General features: G+C 39.2%; 1 protein-coding gene across 3 annotated transcripts in view; it reads right to left on the bottom strand.

The window, feature by feature from the left end:
* The window catches only part of ARHGAP21 (Rho GTPase activating protein 21), a 120,122-nt gene that overhangs the window by 88,683 nt on the left and 12,181 nt on the right, over positions 1-19,258 (bottom strand). The window lies entirely within an intron of this gene.

Genomic DNA, 19,258 nt, shown 5'->3' with positions numbered 1-19,258 from the left:
AATCCTCTAATCAGTTTATAGGTAAGAACACTAAAATCCAGAGAATTAACAGAATTGTTCAGAATCCACACCCAAGAGGTGGCAGAGGGGACAGATGTGCAGGAGCCTCGACTCAGTCCCAGGCTCTCTTTCCACCAGACCATCCAACTTGCCAAGCCGTTTCCCCCAACGCTGGGGAGGAGGTGATATTTGTAAGTGCTTCTCTCCTTGCAGTCAAGTCCAACCACCATCCGGCCAGAGGATCGACCATTCCGTCCAACTACATTCCGTTTGGTCTGTCCTTCTGAAACCTGCCTTTTCCTTTAGAGATTTCCATTTCTTATTCATTTAAACCTGATTTCACTCATTAAAAGCTCCCAGGCAGGACGCCTAAGCCAAAAATGAGCAAGACAGAGTCAGCCTCTGGGCTAAATTACAGATCCAGAAGCAGCCGGCTCGATGATAACCATCAACATAAACTAGCGGAACTCAACTACTTTCCAGCTCAACAGCGATTAGGCTAAATGACATTAATGATGCTACTTCTTAAACTTTACTTCAACATGAAACTCGGCTCACGGAGACTCACTGTTTATAATGATATTGCTTATATGAACACGGTGACCAACTCATAATAAATTTATGTTGATAGTCATATGTATTAACAATGCTAAAGTTTCAGTATCAGAAGGGCTAAAGAAAGCGACTTACCAACAAATCAACAATACAAAAGGCTTTACCTAAACCTCACAGCGACATCTAGTTACTGCAAACCCAATGCTCCCTTTTTATTATTTACCTTTCTTAGCCTGCTGTCAAGCTTTTATCTCTTCAGTCCTGCGTATCCATCATTCCAGACATTCCTTTCCCTTTTTCCCCCTTCCCTGCTCCTTTTTCCTTCCATTTTTCTCTACTACTCCCTAAATTGGCTATCAATTGGAAATATATATATATATATATATTTCAGTATACATACCAAAAAATTTTTACAGCTTTAGAATTACTAGTTTTAAAAGCTACTGAATTGAACATCACATCAAATCCTTCGGTACAGTGTGAGTAGTTAGGACAGGGTTTGACCCCTCACCCCCAACCCCAGGTTTGCACCCCATTGTGCTCTGCAGCCTCTTGGCTGTATGGCCCCGGAAGTCACTTGACCCCTGTTTCACCTGTTTCCTCCCTGTAAAATGGGAACATGAAAATAATATCACCTCTGTAGGGTTGTCATAAGAATTAAAGGAGGTTAACTATGTAGTGTCTGGCACATACTAAGCGCTCACTAAATGTTACCTACTTTTTATCTCTCACAAAATATTGAACTAAAACTCCTTGCAATGGTTTTCCAGCATGTTAGAGGCTTCGCGTTAAAAGGCTAGTCACAGGGGCACAGGGATGTTTTTCCTCTCTTCTGCCTAAGACCAGTAATTCTGAGAGTTACAATTTAGGCCAACAGTTCTCAAACACTACTGGTGAAATGGAGAAACAGTCTGCTTGGATTTCTCCTCACAATGATTAAATGATTTAGGAGGTCTCTCTCCTTGAACTCTCGGACCCCCTGGTTTTACCTGCAAACTCTACCCGTGGAGAACTCGCCATCTGTGCATTCTGGCACTGTACCCCCGAGCATGGAAGTGTTCCTGCTAATCTCACACTCAGCCTGCCCAGCAGCGTCTTCCAGCTGGTATCACCTATACATCCGAGATCCCCTAACATCTCCAGCACCAGGCCATTTGCATGGAAGCGGGCAGTGCACACAGTGAGGGAGGAAATAACACAAACAGCACATCCCAAGGCTACACAGAGGGCTGAACTGGAGGTCAAGCCAAGAAAAAGGCCATTTACACCACTGTGCCTCACAAGGGAAAATCCTGGGGTCCTTAATAACCTGAAGTCCTCCTTTTCAAGCTACCTGAATTAAAATAATAAAAGACAGCTCTGGTGTCTTTTCTGTTAATAATGAAGAATATTTGGTGCAACCATTTTGGAAAACAGTATGGAGAGTCCTCAAAAAAACTAAAAACAGACTTATCATATGATCCAGCAATTCCACTTCTGGGTATGTATCTGGAGGGAACTCTAATGTGAAAAGATACATGCAGCCCAATGTTCATAGCAGCACTATTTACAATAGTCAAGACATGGAAGCAACCTAAATGTCCACCGACAGAGGAATGGATAAAGAAGTTATGGTATATTTACACAATGGAATACTACTCAGCCATAAAAAGAATAAAATAATGCCATTTGCAACAACATGGATGGACCTGGAGATTGTCATTCTAAGTGAAATAAGCCAGAAAGAGAAAGAAAAATGCCATATGATATCACTTATATATGGACTCCAAAAAAAAAAAAAAGACACTATGAACTCATCTAAAAAACAGAAACAGACTCTCAGACTTAGTAAACAATCTTATGGTTACCGAGGAAAGGATGTGGGAGGGGATAAATTTGGGATTTTGATATTTTAAAATGTTAGCCACTATATATAGATTTTTTTAAAGTTTGTTTTTTTGTATAGCACAGGTAACTATGCTCATTATCTTATAATAATCTTTAACGGAAAAAATATGACAATGAATATACATATGTATATGCATGATTGGGACACTGTGCTGCACACCAGAAATTAACACATTGTAATTGATGTACTTCAATTAAAAAAAAATAATGAAGCATAAAACAAGAAAAGTTGACCCCTTGGTCTTCATGTTCAGGTATTCTGGATTAACTGGTCTCTTACCCAATGATTAAAAAAGCAGCATTTAACCACTTAGAATTTTTCTACGAATACAATTATTTAAGTGATCTAATAAGTGGTAACACCATAACACTTGGCATTTGCCTTAATCTTTTGCTAACTGAAGCATAGTTGATTTACAATGTTGTGTTAGTTTCTGGTGTACAGCACAGTGTATTCATATGTATTCAGTTATACATATATACATTCTTTCTCATGATAGGTTATTACAAGCTAGTGAATATAGTTCCCCGTGCTATAGCGCAGGATCCTGTTGTTTATCTATTCTGTATATGGTGCCTTAATTTTTAAAAGAAGATACAATGTAAAGTAATATTTAAAGAAAAACAGTTAAATTAAGCATCTTTTAAAACAAACAAACAAACAAAAAACAGCTTTAACTCTCACTGCAGGCAGAGCTTCAAAGTGCAGGAGAAATCATGGAGGATCTCGTTAAAATGCCAATTCTTAAGTCTGGGCTGGGACCTGAAAGTCTCCATTTCTCATGAACTTCCCAGCAGCATCGACACTGCTGGTCTGTGGACCACACAGAGCAGTGAGAATTTAAGATGCCTTAAGTGTCAAAAGGCCCTCTTCCCAATTTCCCAGTTTATCGAGGAAAGCCTCTTTCGACTGGTGTGAGAAGCAGCAGCTGGTTCCAACAGCTCTAAGGGACAAAGTCAGCCTTGTGCTCCCAACTGCTTCTTCATAATCAAGGAGGAGCTTCAAGGGGGAAGCAATTAAAAGAAAAAGTTCTCCGCCACCCTCTCCTCTGTCTTCCATTTGGTTTGCAGGGGTGAGAGAGGACACAGTTATGCCTGGGTCCTTGGTGCGGCCACCTACTGGTTTCCAATTCAAGGAAACAACCAGGATTCCTCTCTGACTCTCCTTCCCCTTAACAGCCTTACACAGAATGACTATTTCCGTTAAATGATAGTTTCCTAATTGTTTTTACAATATTTTTTCAGAGAAAAAAAGTCTCTTCTTTAGTGGTGTGATAATTTTTCCCTTCGTTAACATTTTATCACAGATTTGAATAGAACACTGATTTGGGAAGGAGACAAGCAGTAAAAACCTAAAGAAAGTGAAGCAGGTGTCCCCCAGAGATCTGGGAGAAGAGCATTTCAGGATGAGGGACCAGACAGGAAGAGCAAAGGCCCTGGGGTTGAAGAGCAAGGAGACTGGTATGGTCAGAAAAGAGTGAGGAGGGAAAGATCTAAGTGGAAACAAGGTCATGGTGATGACGGAGGAAGGGGGATAAATCACATAAGGCCCTTGGCTTTTATGCCAAGTGACCTGGGCAGTCTTTGGGGGCTTTGAGTAAAGAAATGCATTCTCCTGTTGAACAAGATCAGACTGGCTGCTGAGCTAAACACAGATTGCAGGCTGTACACAAACATACACAAAGAATGATAATAATGCCAGGATCTCCCCTGCCTGGCACTTCCCAGAATATCGCTTCTGAGTTGTGCAATCTCACACGTCACCAGGCTTGTGGGAAAATCAATAGCTAGATGATGGGATATGTTCAGACATGAAGCTTCTAATGCCCAACTCCTTGTATCTGACCCCACTATCACCATACATTCGGCCCCTACTTTAAATACTGATCTGAGCATTTGAAATCAAAACTACAATGAGGTATCACCTCACATTGGTCAGAATGACCAACATTAAAACATCCACAAATGATAAACACTGGACAAGGTGTGGAGAAAAGGGAACTTTGCTACTCTGTTGGTGGGAATGTAGTTGGTGCAGCCACTATGGAAAACAGTAAGAGGTTCCTTAAAGAACTAAAAATAGAGTTATCACATGATCCAGCAATACCACTCCCGGGCATATATCCAGAGGAAACTTCAATTTGAAAAGATACAAGCACCCCAACGTTCATAGCAGCATTATATACAATAGCCAAGACCTAAATGTCCATCAATAGATGACTGGATAAAGAAGGTGTAGTATATTTATACAATGGAATACTACTCAGCCATTTAAAAAGAATGAAATAATGCCATTTGCAGCAACATGGATGGACCTAAAGATCATCATTCTAAGTGAAGTAAGCCAGAAAGAGAAAGAAATAAAGATACCATATGATATCACTTCCATATGGAATCTAAAAAAGAGACACAAATAAACTTATTTACAAAACAGAAACAGACTCAACAGAGATAGGAAACAAACTCATTGTTACCAGGAGGGAAAGGGGGTGGGAAGGGATAAATTGGGAGTTCAAGATTTGCAGATAACTACTATATACAAAATAGATAAACAAGTTCATCTTGTATACTACAGGGAACTATATTCAACATCTTGTAGCAACCTATGAAGAATATGAAAAAGAAATGAAATTTCTCCACATATCAACATGGAAAAAAGAGAGAGAAACACAGGGCTCTTCTCTTCCTAACGTTGCTGTGGGAATTAACATTATTACCATCTATAAAATTTAAAGTATCACTCATCTCTCACAAAATACAAGAACACTCTCCTCTCAAAGTCTTTCTCAATATAAGAGATGTCTTTTGTAAAAGTTATGCTTTAAAATATCATCATCCTGTTGTAGAATAGATAAACAAGATTACACTGTATAGCACAGGGAAATATACACAAAATGTTATGATAAATCACAGAGAAAAAAATGTGACAATGAGTGTGTATATGTCCATGAATGACTGAAAAATTGTGCTGAACACTGGAATTTGACACAACACTGTAAAATGATTATGAATCAATAAAAAATGTAAAAAAAAAAAATCATCATCCTGACCTGGTAATTTTGCTTCTGAGATTGTATCCAATGAAAATAATCCTAAACAGGAAAACAATTTTACTCAGAGATGTTCACCATACTTTATTTCTAAGAGCAAAAAACTAGAAGCAATTTAAATGATAATTAAATACACATAAAATATTAACTATAATGTTACATATGTGTGCATATACATATATCTGCTGGCTAGAATATTATGCAGCCATTAAAAATGATATTACAACACAGCAGATAGTGCATAATATGATTAAAACTTGTAAAATACACACACACATAGAAGGAAAAAAACACTGTGCATGGGAGAAACCTGGCGGTATACATATCAAAATATTAACAAGACTGGTACCGAACTAGGTAAATCATCTTTAATTTATATTTTCCAATTTTTACATGTAACCATACATTTTATTTACAGTGGGTATTTTTTTTTTTACAATTTAAAAAATTAACTTAATGGAACTGCTTTACTCCAGTCTATTTCCAATATAAACTTCATAGAGCATCACCCCTAGGTATGCTGTATTAACGTAGAACGTATTAATAATAGTAAGCCTGTATTGAGCACTTCTCGTGCCAGGCTCTGTGTGAGATGCTGTAACCAGGTTACCTCATTTAAACTTCACAACATGCCAAGACGCAGGTGCTGTGAGAAATGCGGAAGGAGACAGAGGTGAGTGAGTAATGCCAGAGTCATCACAGAGCCAGCGCCTCCCACATCCTGCCCTCTTGTTCCCTCCTCTTCCTTCTCTCCCACGCTCCGCTCCCAACACCAGGCAGGAGCTTTCCAGAGGTATCCAGCAGCTTCCCTGGGCGCTGTTAAGCTTCGAAAGTAGAACTCAAATAAAACCGGCTGCTGCCCTAAGTCTTTCTATAAATCAGAAATTACACACTGGAAGCTGAGAGCCACATCTGGCCACAGATGTGTTTTGCTTAGATCTCAGTATTTTGAAAAACTTGAATTAGTCATCATTTTTAAATTAGGATGAATTCACGAAAAAATGCAAAGTTTTAGTTTCTCTTGAAAACTCGGCACTTTGACAACAGTAGGTCCAACATGGCATCCATCTCCTGAAGCTAAATCCCCAGTTAGCCACAGTCTTCACCAGCCCCTGTTGACCCACAGTTGAGTGTCTCCAATTCTCCTCACTCTTTTATGGAACTAGCCTAGCCCCAAACGCACTGAGTCGGTGACTTCCACCAAATGCTTTAAGTAGTGTCATAAAAGCCACAGGAGATGTGGCCACATGCTATTTTTACTTCATGCTACGTTCTGCAAACCCTCCTTCTGAGAGATGCCAGCAACTAAATGGCCCATTGTCAGATCAAAACCACAGTGTAAGGAGCAATAGCAATCCTGCAAAAGCCCAGGCCAAGGCACGTCCAAAAGCGCTTTGTATTGCTGACTTACTGGATCAACTCACCCCTGGACTGCAACCCAAATACTCCTTAGGGATTAGCCAGAATGAAGACACCTTGACAAGGTCCTGGGTCTCAAACTAGAAAGTTTTCTGATGATGGGACTAATAGGGTTAGTCATAGGGGCAAACTGGTTACCAAACACTAGATTTTTTTTTTTAATAAAGTTTCAGCTCTGGTAGGCTCCCGATATTATGAATTTTACATGCTAAGATAATTGGAGTATCTATCTTCTTTCACTCTCTAAGTAGCCATTTGAAATCCATATTTTTACGGTAATGTAAATCCATTAGGGAGAGAACTAGAAAGTGCACTGAAGGATCAATCTTTCACTGGAAGAAATGTAGACTAAATGACCTTCTCCATCTCTGATTTTTCTGATACATTAGTCCATTGTGCCCAACGTAAACTATGAAAATATCTTTTCACCATCCCAGAATAAAGAGAATAGGCATAAAGAAAGGTTTTAGGGACCCAAAAGTCCTACTTGGAACTAAGTTCATGTCTCAAAAACTTCTGTTCATGCCATGGCTATGGGGGGGGACTGAGAAAAGGTGGAGTGTGTGTGTTTTGGAGGGGTGGGGGGTGGGGTGGTACCTTTCACTTATCATTCACTGCTTTCAATATTTTAAATTTAGCTTTCTTCTAAATTCAAGCAATACTAAAGAACTTTTTTAAATAACAAAGATGGACAACCACAAAGTGATTAACAACCTTTATAAGGTAAATAATTTGTAACATTCATTGATAACTGGAACAAAAGATATCAATCAGGTTTCTTCCTATTTTGTACAAGATACTTTTATGCTAAATATGTACAATACTATTTATGAATTACAAAAGCAGACTCTACCTGATAATAACAATGTTGGCTGAAGGCTGAAGGGAGGAACAGTTTCTGCTTCTTAGGGAAGAAAACTCAAAAGCATATCATAACTATCATTAAAAAAAAAAACTGGTAAAGTTTCTCTATCAAAAAATTAACTATTTTCTCAAAAGCCTGTCTAGTAACAGAATTCAAAATAGAATTTACATTTAATCCCATAGTGAAAGAAATCCAGAATCGTATTTCATTACAAATGAAAAACCAGCCAAAAAGTAACTCATTCCAAATCTTGCCTACCTTCTTACAGATAAAAATATTAAGTGTCTCTAAAAATGTATAACATTTATCGCGTCAATTTTACTGCTTTAATTTTTCCTAGTTTCATTTTAATTTGTTCTAACTTCCCCTCCCCCACCACTTAAAGTTCTACAAATTAAGTCTCATTTGTGCAATTTCAGAGCTAATTTACTTCTTTTAGAGAAATCCACATGATTAGAGTTGAGATATGTCCTGTTAAACAAGTATTTCAATAAAAAGCAATAGCCTAAAGATTGCTTTTACTGTTAAAGGAAGACAGTGATTTCATAACCGGCATTTTCATTGATTTTTTTTTTTTGCTTTATACATTCCAGCAGTTTTGAATTAAAAAGCAAATATACACACACACATATATATCTATATATATTTATCAGACAAACCTGACCACTCCACGCACAATACAGATTGCACAAGAAACTCCAATTCTGGTTGCTCATGCAGTCTAAAATCCTGAACTGGGCCATGACTGCCTAGGGCGCAGCCCGCGCGTCTTCTCTGACTCAGCCTCTGTCGGCACCAGGGCTGCTGTGGGAGCTCTGCAGTGATGTGATCTGCAGACAGGCTCTTCCCCTCCCTCTCCTGCCCAAGCCCCGATGGCTGACTGGCAGAACTGCATCATCCTCCTAAACACTGGTACCTTCGGACTGTTACATCATGAAGTAAAGACTTTCTCTAAAAAGTCGTATTCTGTATTTGTTACTACTTGCTTTTTTAAAAGATTATTGCTTTTTCCTTCTCTCTGGGTATCACAGTCTAGCATGTATACATTCAATGAAATTACAACCTGGGAAGCCATGCCGACTGCACCCCACAACAAGGCTGAGGCGGCGTCAGTGAACTTTCCACCCCTTGGTGCTCAATCCAAAGGGTATCTCTTGGTCCTTCTGTCATCTCTCAGTACATTTTAATTGTAACAACTCAAATGTCTCGTCCTGGGCACCGTGTTCCCACTCTCTCGGTTTCCTTCTTGCTTCCCTAACCATTCCTCCCTTGTAAAAACAAAAACAAAAACAAAAAGTGAGACCTTAGTAAGACAGACTTCACTTCAACTGCCACCTACAAATGTACAACCAGGAGCTAATGGCTTAATTTTTAGCTTCAACTCATTCATTTGTAAAATGGAGACAATAACACTTCCTCTCTTGGGGTTTTTAGTATGAAATAAAACAACATCTGTGACATACTTGAAACAGTATCTAAGAAACATCTAATAAATGATTATTACTGTCCTTACGATGGCTTCCTTCCTGTCTAATAAATCAGAATTCTACCTCTCAGATCTCACACTATCCCTTGATGATGTCATCCTCCTGACCCAAGAGTTTCATTGTGAATTACTTCCAAACCTCTCTTTAGCCCCACTCTTTCTCCCAAGCTCCAAATCTGCCTGTCTGAATTCTTGCACGTGTCCCTGGATACCTTACGCCACGTGTCCAAAACAGAACTCATCTTCCCTTTCACAACCTGCCCCAGCTCTGCATCCCCCCACCTGCATAATGGCAGCACCACTCATCCCCTTGGTCACGCAAAGAGAAACCAGCATAATCCAGACTCCCTCTTCCTTATCTCTCATTTTCCGTTACTAACTCCTGGTGCTCCAACACACAGTAAACCTGTCCCCTTTCCAATCCCACTGTCACGGCCTCTACTGAGACCCCCATCAGCTTCCTCCTGGACCACCACAAGTGCCTCTAGCTGGTCTTCCAAACATCCTGTCTCACTCCCTTCTGGAGTTCTACCCATAGAGGACCACCTGAAGAATCTGAAGCCACAGCTAATCAGTATCTACCTGCCCAAGTCCCTTCCGTTGCTCACTGCTGCTACAGCAGTGTTTCCCAAGGTAGGGTGTTACTTCTTCTATAGGATATAGAATGTGAATTAGCTACGTTTAAAAAAAGAAAAAAAGAAAAGGCCTCCAATGGCAAACAAGCGCAAAAAACCAGGTTAAACAAAAATAAATAAAGTTGCAAGACTGCTCAGAATCTAAGTAGGAAGGTCAGATTCAAAGGTCTCAAAATCTAGAAAGTGAGCCTCCTGGAGAGCTTGTTTTCAACTAGTTTTTCTTAACATCTTTACTTGGTTTGTCGTCCTCTGTTCTTTCACTTAATTGGCGATGTTCCCTAGGGTTTTAACCTTGGCCTTCTCTCTCCGCATCCCTCTCAATGAGCTCATCTACTCCCCAAACTATAATTATAGTCAATGATGGCTTAACGGACCTCTACCTAACTGACTTGCCAAGAAACCAAAATTCTCAACTCCCGCTGTAGAAATACTGGCCAACCCATGGCAAGGTCCCCTCCTGTGTCTGGGGAGATTTTTCTCCAGCCACTTATTCCTGCTCCCATCAAACAAGATTCAAGCTTAACACAGTCAATTCATTTTTGCACGTATCTCTTTATGTCGGTTTTACTTTTGGTATTGTTATTATGTAGCTTAGATGATACGGAAGCTGATGAAATGAGTAAAAATCAGAGTTCCTATTTCTATGAAAACCTGAAGGCTTTGAAAGCATCCAATAAAGGCTAGTGTTCACGTCTACATTTCTCTCTTCCTTGGTCTTGTATGTTTCTCTCCAGTGAGATATTAAAACTTCTCTGTAGCTGGGGCCATGGGGCATATTCAGAAACTAAGTTTGTTCCCTCTGCCAGAATCTTCTCTCCTACCTGGAGAACTCCTACCTGCCTTAGCTTGAACACAATCTTCCCGGGAAGATTTTCCCCAACCTCCACATGAGGTGTGGTCTGCCTGATCTCCTCCTATAAAAACCCTCTCCACACTTGATTAGGATGACTTGTTCAGGAGGAGGGTGTAGCTCAATTGGTAGAGCGCGTGCTTAGCATGCACCAGGTCCTAGGTTCAATCCCCAGTACCTCCACTAAAGAGGTAATTAAATGAACCAAACTACCCCCCAATAAAGTAAAATACATGAGAATGACTTGTTCAGTTGTTCCCACTTCCCACTATCCAAGTTCATCCACGGATGCAGAGACGAGATCGTGTCTGTATTTCCTCACTGCTGTATCTGGCACTTAGAAAGCACTCAACAAATAATCTGTTGAATCAGTTAAGAAATATGGAAGGACAACTCCGAGTGAAACAGGAATCTTTGGCACTAGAAGCAGCAAACCTGAATCATTTTAAGATAGAATAATTTTTATCTTGGGGTGTAAGGGGGTCATTATCACCAGTTGGGAGCAAAATACAAATTGCTTCTTTCCTCAAATGATTCCACTAAGCTGTTGGAGCAGATGGGGTTCTAGCAAAATCCCTATGTACCTGCACTGACAGCATATGATCTTTCCCTACCTCGAGATTCTGCACTTGATCTTAGCTGGAAGGCTGAGAAGCGCTTTACCTCGAGGTTCTGAAAAATTCTGAAAGATAACTGGGAGGCGAGGGAAGGGTTTCAGGCATCTGATTCTCAAAAGCTCCTAGGTGATTCTCATAGACCTTACAGTTATGAACCGCTAAACAAAAGTTCAGATCCCAAAAAAGGATCTGGAGGCTAAAAGCACAGCTATAATCAAGCTTTTATAAATCTTTCCTAAACACAGTGTGTAATTTAATAATAATAGTGTTGCAATACTAATTTTCTCATTTTGATTATCGTACTACGGTTATTTAAGATGTTTATAGTAGGGAAAATCTGGATGAAGGATATAAAAGAACTCTGAACTGTTTTGCAACTTTTCTGTGAGTCTAAACTTACTTCAAAATAAAAAGTTAGTATGAAAAAGACAATGAACAGTCAGAGCCCAGTAGCAATGAACATCTCTAACTTCCAGATGTGATCTTGCACATCACCCACCACGAGAGAGAAAAAAACAAAAAAACAGCAGGGCTTTTCAGAGGAATGGCTGATTCCAGGACTTGGACAGGATATATGCATAAAAGCTAACGCTGGGAAATCATACTGGACAGTAAGGGAACTACCAAAGACAATTAGGCTCATATATGAAGGACTTAGGAGGAAGCCTGAAGAGGCTACCGCAAGTCAAAACTGGGACAAATGGAGATAGAGTAAGAAACGAAACATCCACCAGTTAATACTAGATAGATAAATAGCGCGCGCGCGCACGCACACACACACACACACACACACACACACACACGTCACCTCTGAAACTTGGTTAGGGTACTGATTCATTTCCATAAATAAAAGGAAAGAATGAAAAAAAGAAAGTCATAGTGTCATACGATTACTAGATAGTTTCCCAATATGCACAGTTTACTTCTAAAAAAAATTAGGTAATATGTATCTATAATCCTACATTGACACTTCTCAAATTCAAATAGCTCTGAAAGTCAAAACATTTTTGCAACTCACTGATAGCAAAACCTGCCCTGCCACGAAGCTCTTTCTAAGTCCTTATTAGTATAAATATTCATACATTTTATAGCAGAAATCACTACTCTGATAACTGGGGGCAGTCCCGAAACCTGCCTCATCTCACATTTCTAAAACATGAAAACTTCTGAATTCTGAAAAACCCAGGGGTTTTGGATACTGGATTATAGATCTGTACAAAAAGAACTGGAAATAACGGTAACTAGACAGCAGGAGTCCAGAAGGAAAAAAAAAAAGAACAAGGGAAGATTACAGAGAGCAAAACCATCTACCCCAGGACTGGGAACATCTTTTCTACCTTTGGTCACTAAGGTCAGAGAAAGCTTTGTAAGCAGGTAAAATGCCAGCCAGACTTTGAAGTACAGGGTTTACATAAATGACAAGACACGGGAAAGGCATTTCCAGCTAAACGAACACACAAAAAAACACTTCACATTCCGTGTATATTCAGGGGACAATGAAGCTGCCATGTGCTCTGAATCATGCTTTCCCACGGGACAGTGGGACACTGCGGGAAGAAACAGGTGTACTTTACATCCTGTTAGAGCCACTTGGCTTTAACCGAGCTGCAGGCTTCCTTCAGAAAAGCATGTTTATGTGACAATCCATCTGTCACTCTAGAGAAATGATGAGCAGAAAATTAAGACACTCTGAAAAGTTATCTTCCAAACCTTTGTCTTAAAGTCCATACCTGAGGCTCAATAAATTCTGCACACAGCTTTTTCTCACTAATTTAACACAGTGAAGCAACAGAAGACTCTAGTCATCTGTGTATCATACGTTGATACTTTAAAGATACAAAAGTCATCAAGTTTCCCAGGTGGCGGAGAGACAAACACAGGGCTGACAAAAATGTCAAGCTATCAATCTGCCACTGAACTGTTTACCACTTGGCTAATCAAACACAAACTATTTCCATCCAGATGAAACGAGTAAATCTAGGTCAAAGTAAAGATTTTCTCCCTAAAATTTTCTTCTTCCTTCTACTAAAGCTTTTTTGGTCAAGTTAAGACTTTATCCATCAACTTAACTATCTTCCCCTTCTGGATGGTAACAGTGGTTAAATTAACTAAGCTCTCGGTACCTCAGTGTCCACATCTTTAAAATGGATGTAACAGTCAAACCTCATTTCATGGGTTTGTTTCGAGGATTAAACAGGTAAATAACCAGTGTTAAGTTACTTAGTAAGGGCTCAGTGTTCTCTCTGAAAACCCTAAAAAGTTATCTAAAATCTACTTTGCTTCACTGTGTTTCTAGGAAACCCACATTACAGCCTAGCATTTACAAACAGTATATGAAGACGAAATAAATATTAAGGCTAGCAAATGTCAAGTGCATAAATACCAAAATTATAACTTGAACAAAAAATATTCAAAGGCTGTGACACTCAAAACTGGAGACAAACAGATACATACTGTATGCCGGAAATTAAAGGACTACTAACTTTTTATTCTGATTTACATATTTTTAGGCAAAATAAAATACAGACTTTATATACATCCTTATCAACCCTTTGCAAAGGCTTAATGACTCTTTTATACACAGCTATTGGGAATTTACTCTGATGGTTCTTTAATTTTAGTCAAATACCAAAAAAATCCAACTGGCCTCTTCCCCTACTAGAAGTCTGAGACCATCTTGGCAGACGGTCTTCTAGAAATATACGTCATTAATTTAACAAAAACAAATTCACTTTTCCTGGCCTTGCTCGTTCAGATTATCCATAGAAAAGCAAAACCACGCCATAAAACCCTAGCAGTTTTACAGGTTATAAAATAGTAGACGAAGGAATTTAGCAGAAGCAAAGATTAAATAAATGAAGGCAGCTACAGAACCAGAACACATTAAAATATTTAAAAAGAAGAAGAATTATCTGATTTAACTCTTTAAAAAAGAAAGTTAAAAACAGTATCACTGTTTCCCAGGGTCCTCAGACCAACTTGCTTGTGAGAATTAACAGATTATACAGGTTGACTTTGTGGAAAAAAAAAAAAATGACTCACTCACATACATACAGCTAGCTATCCCAGCTTTTTTTAAAAACCAGATTTTTGCCATAAAATATACCAGAGGTTCCCCATGTAGAACTCGAATCTATCAAAAACAGTTTGAACTAAGTAGCAAAAATAAGTTCCAGGCTCCAAGCACTAAAAGTTGTGTGTTTCACTCTATCCAGACTATATACAGGACTCTTAAAACTCAACAACAACAAAAAATACTCAATTTAAAAATGGGCAAAGACCCTGAAGAGGCACTTTTCCGAAGAAGATACACAAATAGCCAACAAGCACATGGAAATATGCTCAATATCACTAGTCATTACAGAAATGCAAATCAAAACCCCAATGAGATACTACCTCATACATACATAGGTTGGCTATAATTAAAAAATAATAAATATTTTAAATGGAAAATAACAAATGTTAAGCATTTTTTCCCCTGATGATTGGTGCAATTCAACATCTTTTCATGTTCTTATAAGCAATTCATACACCTTCTTTTATGGAGTTTACTTTCGCCCATATTTAAAATTAGGATGTCTTAATGTTATTGGGTTACAAGAGTTCTTTATATATTCTGGCAGCAAGTCCCTGATCAGATATACATTTTGGAAGTATCTTCTCCCCATCTGTGGTTTAACTTTTCATCTTCTTAATGGTGTTTTTACAAAGAACAGAAAGAAGTTTTTAATTTTCATGAAGTCCATTTTATAATTTTTTTTCTCCTGTTAGTGGTTTTTATGTCCTGTCTCAGAAATCTCTCTCTCCCCAAAAGCCATGCATATTTTGATCTTGGCTAGAAGTTTTATTGTCTTAGCATTCACATTTACATCAGTGACCTATTTGGGGTTAACTTTTCTGTGTGAGGTAAACATGGAGGAGCATTTTTGTTCCAGTACGACTTGAATTCACACCACTGAATTCAAATGATCACATAGACATGGGTCTCCCAACCCTGAATTCTTTCATTGTTTTATTTATCTATCATTACATCATTTTACATGGTCTTGATTTTTTGCAGTTTTGAGTCAGTATTATAAAATAGTAGTGTAAGTCCTCCAAACTGTGTTCTTTTTCAATCTTGTTTTGGCTACTCTGTCTTTTGCATTTCCATGTAAATTTTAGAAGCAGCTTTTCTGTTTCCAACCAAAACAATGTTTAAACGCTACTGAAATTTTAAATAGGATTGAAACGGATTTACACAGCAATTTGTGTCTAAGTCCCATCTTAGTAACAGAGTCCTCCAATCCATAAATACAGCATCTCTCTCAACTTATTGAAGTTGTCTTTAAAATATTAAAGTAATAGTGCTATTATTTTTTATTTCATTTTCCGACTGTTGGTTGTTAGTACATAGAAATACACTAATTTTTGTATATTAACCTTGTATTCTTGTTGGTAGCCTTCTATCCCCACAACCCTGCAGAATTTACTTGTTAGTTCTAGAATGTTTTTTGGTAGATTCCTTGTGATATTTTTACGTACACAATCAGTTGCAAACAAATAAAGAGCTTTATTTCCTCCATCTCTTTTTCCTTCCTTCCTTTTCTTTCTTTTCTTGACATATCACACTAAGTAGGGCCTCCAGTAGGACCGTGAATAGACGGTTAAGAGCAGACATCCGTACCCTGTTCCTGCGCTCATCAGTGAAGTGTTCAACATCTCACCAAGCATGACAGCTGTAGTTTTTCTTCATGGATCCCCTTTATCGAACTGGGTAAGTTTCCTTATATTCCCCACTTTTCGAGTCTTCATGACAAATGAATGCTAAGGTTTGTCAAATGCCTTTTCTGCATCTACTGAGACGATCATACAGATTTTCTCCTTTATTCTGTTAATACGTTACACGGTTCATATGTTGTTGCTACATTAAAATGATAAATGAATCTTTCACTTGAGAGAACTCCAACTTAATCATGATATTGTAGCCTTTTCATATGTTGCTAGATTTGATTTGCGAACATTTTGTTAAGGATTTTTACATCTACAACCATGAGGGTTATTGTTCCGAATTCAGGTTCTTATACTGTCTTTGTCCGGTTGTTACTAGGCTTAAGCTGGCATCATAAAGAGAAGATGGGTGGTGTTCCCTCCACCTCTATTTTCCAAGCTTATATGATTTCTTCCTTAAACATGTGACACATGACACAACATACCAGTGCAGCCATCTGGATCTGGAGTTTCCTTTGTGGGAGGTTTCTGACTCTGAATTCAATTTCTTTAACGCATATGGCAGTGGCCAGGTTTTTTCTTTTTTTAATTTCTCCTTGTGGCAGTTTTGGTAATTTATATCTTTCAAGGTGTGATATTGTGATTCATAATAAGAAGTACATACTTGGTCTTCACTCCCATTTCTGGCAGAGCCCATAAAACCCTTGGAATTTCCTAAGTGATGACAGCAACAGAGGTGTCCTTTGTTATGTTAATGAGGTGATGTTTGGAATGCACCTGAGGAAGGGGCTGATTGTCAGGAGAACCACCCAAGTGATTAGAGGGTCAGAACATTCAATCCCACCTTGACCTCGGGGGAGGGGGAGAGGGGGAGAGGGGCTGGAGGTTGGTCCGACCTCCAGTGGCCAATGATTTAATCAATTGTGCCTGTGTGACGTGCTTGTGTAAACCCAAAAGGATGAGGTTCAGGGAGCTTGCGGGTTGGTGGCCACATGGGGACTTGGGGAAATGGTACACCTGGAGGGGGCACAGAAACCACACCTTTACCCCATACATCCCTCCTATCTGGCTGTTCCCGTGTTATACTCTTTATTAGGAACCCCGTGATCTAGTAAGTAATGATTCTCTGGGTTCTGTGAGCCGCAATAGCAAATTAATCAAACCCAAGGAGGGGGTCATTGGAACCTCCAGTCTATAGTCAGGTCGGAAGCTCAGGTGACAACCTAGACTTGCAACTGGCAGCTGAAGTTATGGGGGTGGGTGGGGTGGGCAGTTCCGTGGGACTGAGCTCTTAACCTGTGGGATCTGACCCTATCTCCAGGCAGACAGCATCAGAATTAAGTTGAATTGTAGGACACTGAGCTGGTGTCAGAGAATTGCTTGGTGGGGGAAACCCCATGACCACCACGCACATACACACATATACACACACACACACACACACACACACACACCCCCCATCTCTGAATTGGTATCAGAATCCTTATCTAGAATTTGCCCATTTCATCTAAGCTGTCAAATTCACAGGCATAAAGTTGTTCAACATTCTCTTTTTTATCTTTTTCAATGCCTTGTGGGCTCTGAATGATGTCCCCTCTTTTATTCCTGATATTGGCATTTTAGGTTTTCCCTCTTTGTTAATCACACAAACTGATTTCTGATATTTGAAACCCTTTTCAGAGATCCCTGTCTCATCTGCTATCAAACTCAAAGCCAACTGGAAGAGACATACCTTCTTCCTGTCAAATATATGCCAAACATTTCACCTTAGTTTGTAGAAATCAAGGAGTATTTCCTTTCTAAGCCATGTGTGTTGGGGTACCCTTACGCTCCCTGAATATATGTGCATTTCAGGCTTTATATACCTGCCTACCTTTTTCCTAGAGAGCCCACTTTCTCCAAACACAATGTTCCAGTAACTTATTTGAAAATAATAGATAAAAAGATTATGGAGATCAAACAAAAAGACAGCCGAGAGACGTAGCAGTAGTCAAGGACTAAACTGGAGAAAATCACTCCTCTCCTAAACGGAAGAGGATTTGCATTCCCCCTTTGTTTAAGGCAGAGGCAGCGGCAGTAGCCATGAACTATGAAGTTCTGCCAGTATCCTCAGCTAGGGATCCTAGTCTGGTTCATGCCACCCCAAGGAAGACACCATTGGTAGGTCTTTCTCACTAAGTCTAGAATGTAACTGTTCCTACTAGGATGGTTAGGTTGGTTTTTAATCAACTGCACATTTTGCTAAGGCATCATCAGTGCTTTTAGGCAGCAAAGACTCGTGAGAGTCAGAAATAAATGCAGCTGAACAAACAAATAACCCAATTGAAAAATGCGCAAACTACGGGAACAGGCATTTCTACCAAGAAGACTTACAAATGGCCAACAGGTTTATCAAAAGGTGCTCAACCTTACTAATCAACAGAGAAACGCAAACCAAGACCACAAAGAGATCACCTCCCCTTCTCAGAATGGCTACTGCTAATACAAAAGATAACACGAGTTAGAGAGGATGCGGAGGAAAGGGAACCCCTGTACGCTGCGGGCGGGAATGTAAACTGGTACAGCCATTACGTGGAGGTTCCTCGAAAAACTATCATGTGCCCCTGCAATCCCACTTCTGGGTACTTATCCAAAAGAACGGAAAGCAGGATCTTGAAGAGAACATTATTCAGCCTTAAGAAAAGAGGAAAGTCCTGCCATTTGCAACAAATTGGATGGAACTTGAGGGCATTATGCGAAGTGAAATAAGCCACGTACAGAAAAAACTATATGATCTCACTTATATGTGGAATCTCAAATAGAGAAACTCTTAGAAACTGAGAGAACACTGCCAGAGGCTGGGAAGTGGGGAAAATGAAGACGTGATGGTCAAAGGGTACAGTTTCAGTTACACAAGAGAAATAAATTCTGGAAATTCACTCAGCACCATGGTGCCTACAGCTAACAATTCTGTATGTACACTTAAAATGTGCTAATGGGGTAGATTTTATGGTAAGTAGGTCTTATGTTTGTTATAATAGTTATATTAACAACAACAATAATAATAAAGAAAATGGGAGGAAATTTGAGGGAGGAAATGAATACGTTTATGGTCCTGATGGTGGAGGTGGTTTCATGGGTGTATTTTATCCCCAAATTCACTGAGTTGTATACATTAAATATATACAGCTTTTAAAATGTCAAT

The sequence above is a fragment of the Vicugna pacos genome, chromosome 35 (genome assembly GCF_048564905.1).
Source record: "Vicugna pacos chromosome 35, VicPac4, whole genome shotgun sequence".
In the NCBI taxonomy this organism is placed as follows: domain Eukaryota; kingdom Metazoa; phylum Chordata; class Mammalia; order Artiodactyla; family Camelidae; genus Vicugna; species Vicugna pacos.
The sequence above is the reverse complement of the archived record's forward strand: the minus strand, read 5'-3'. Positions and strand labels throughout refer to the sequence as shown.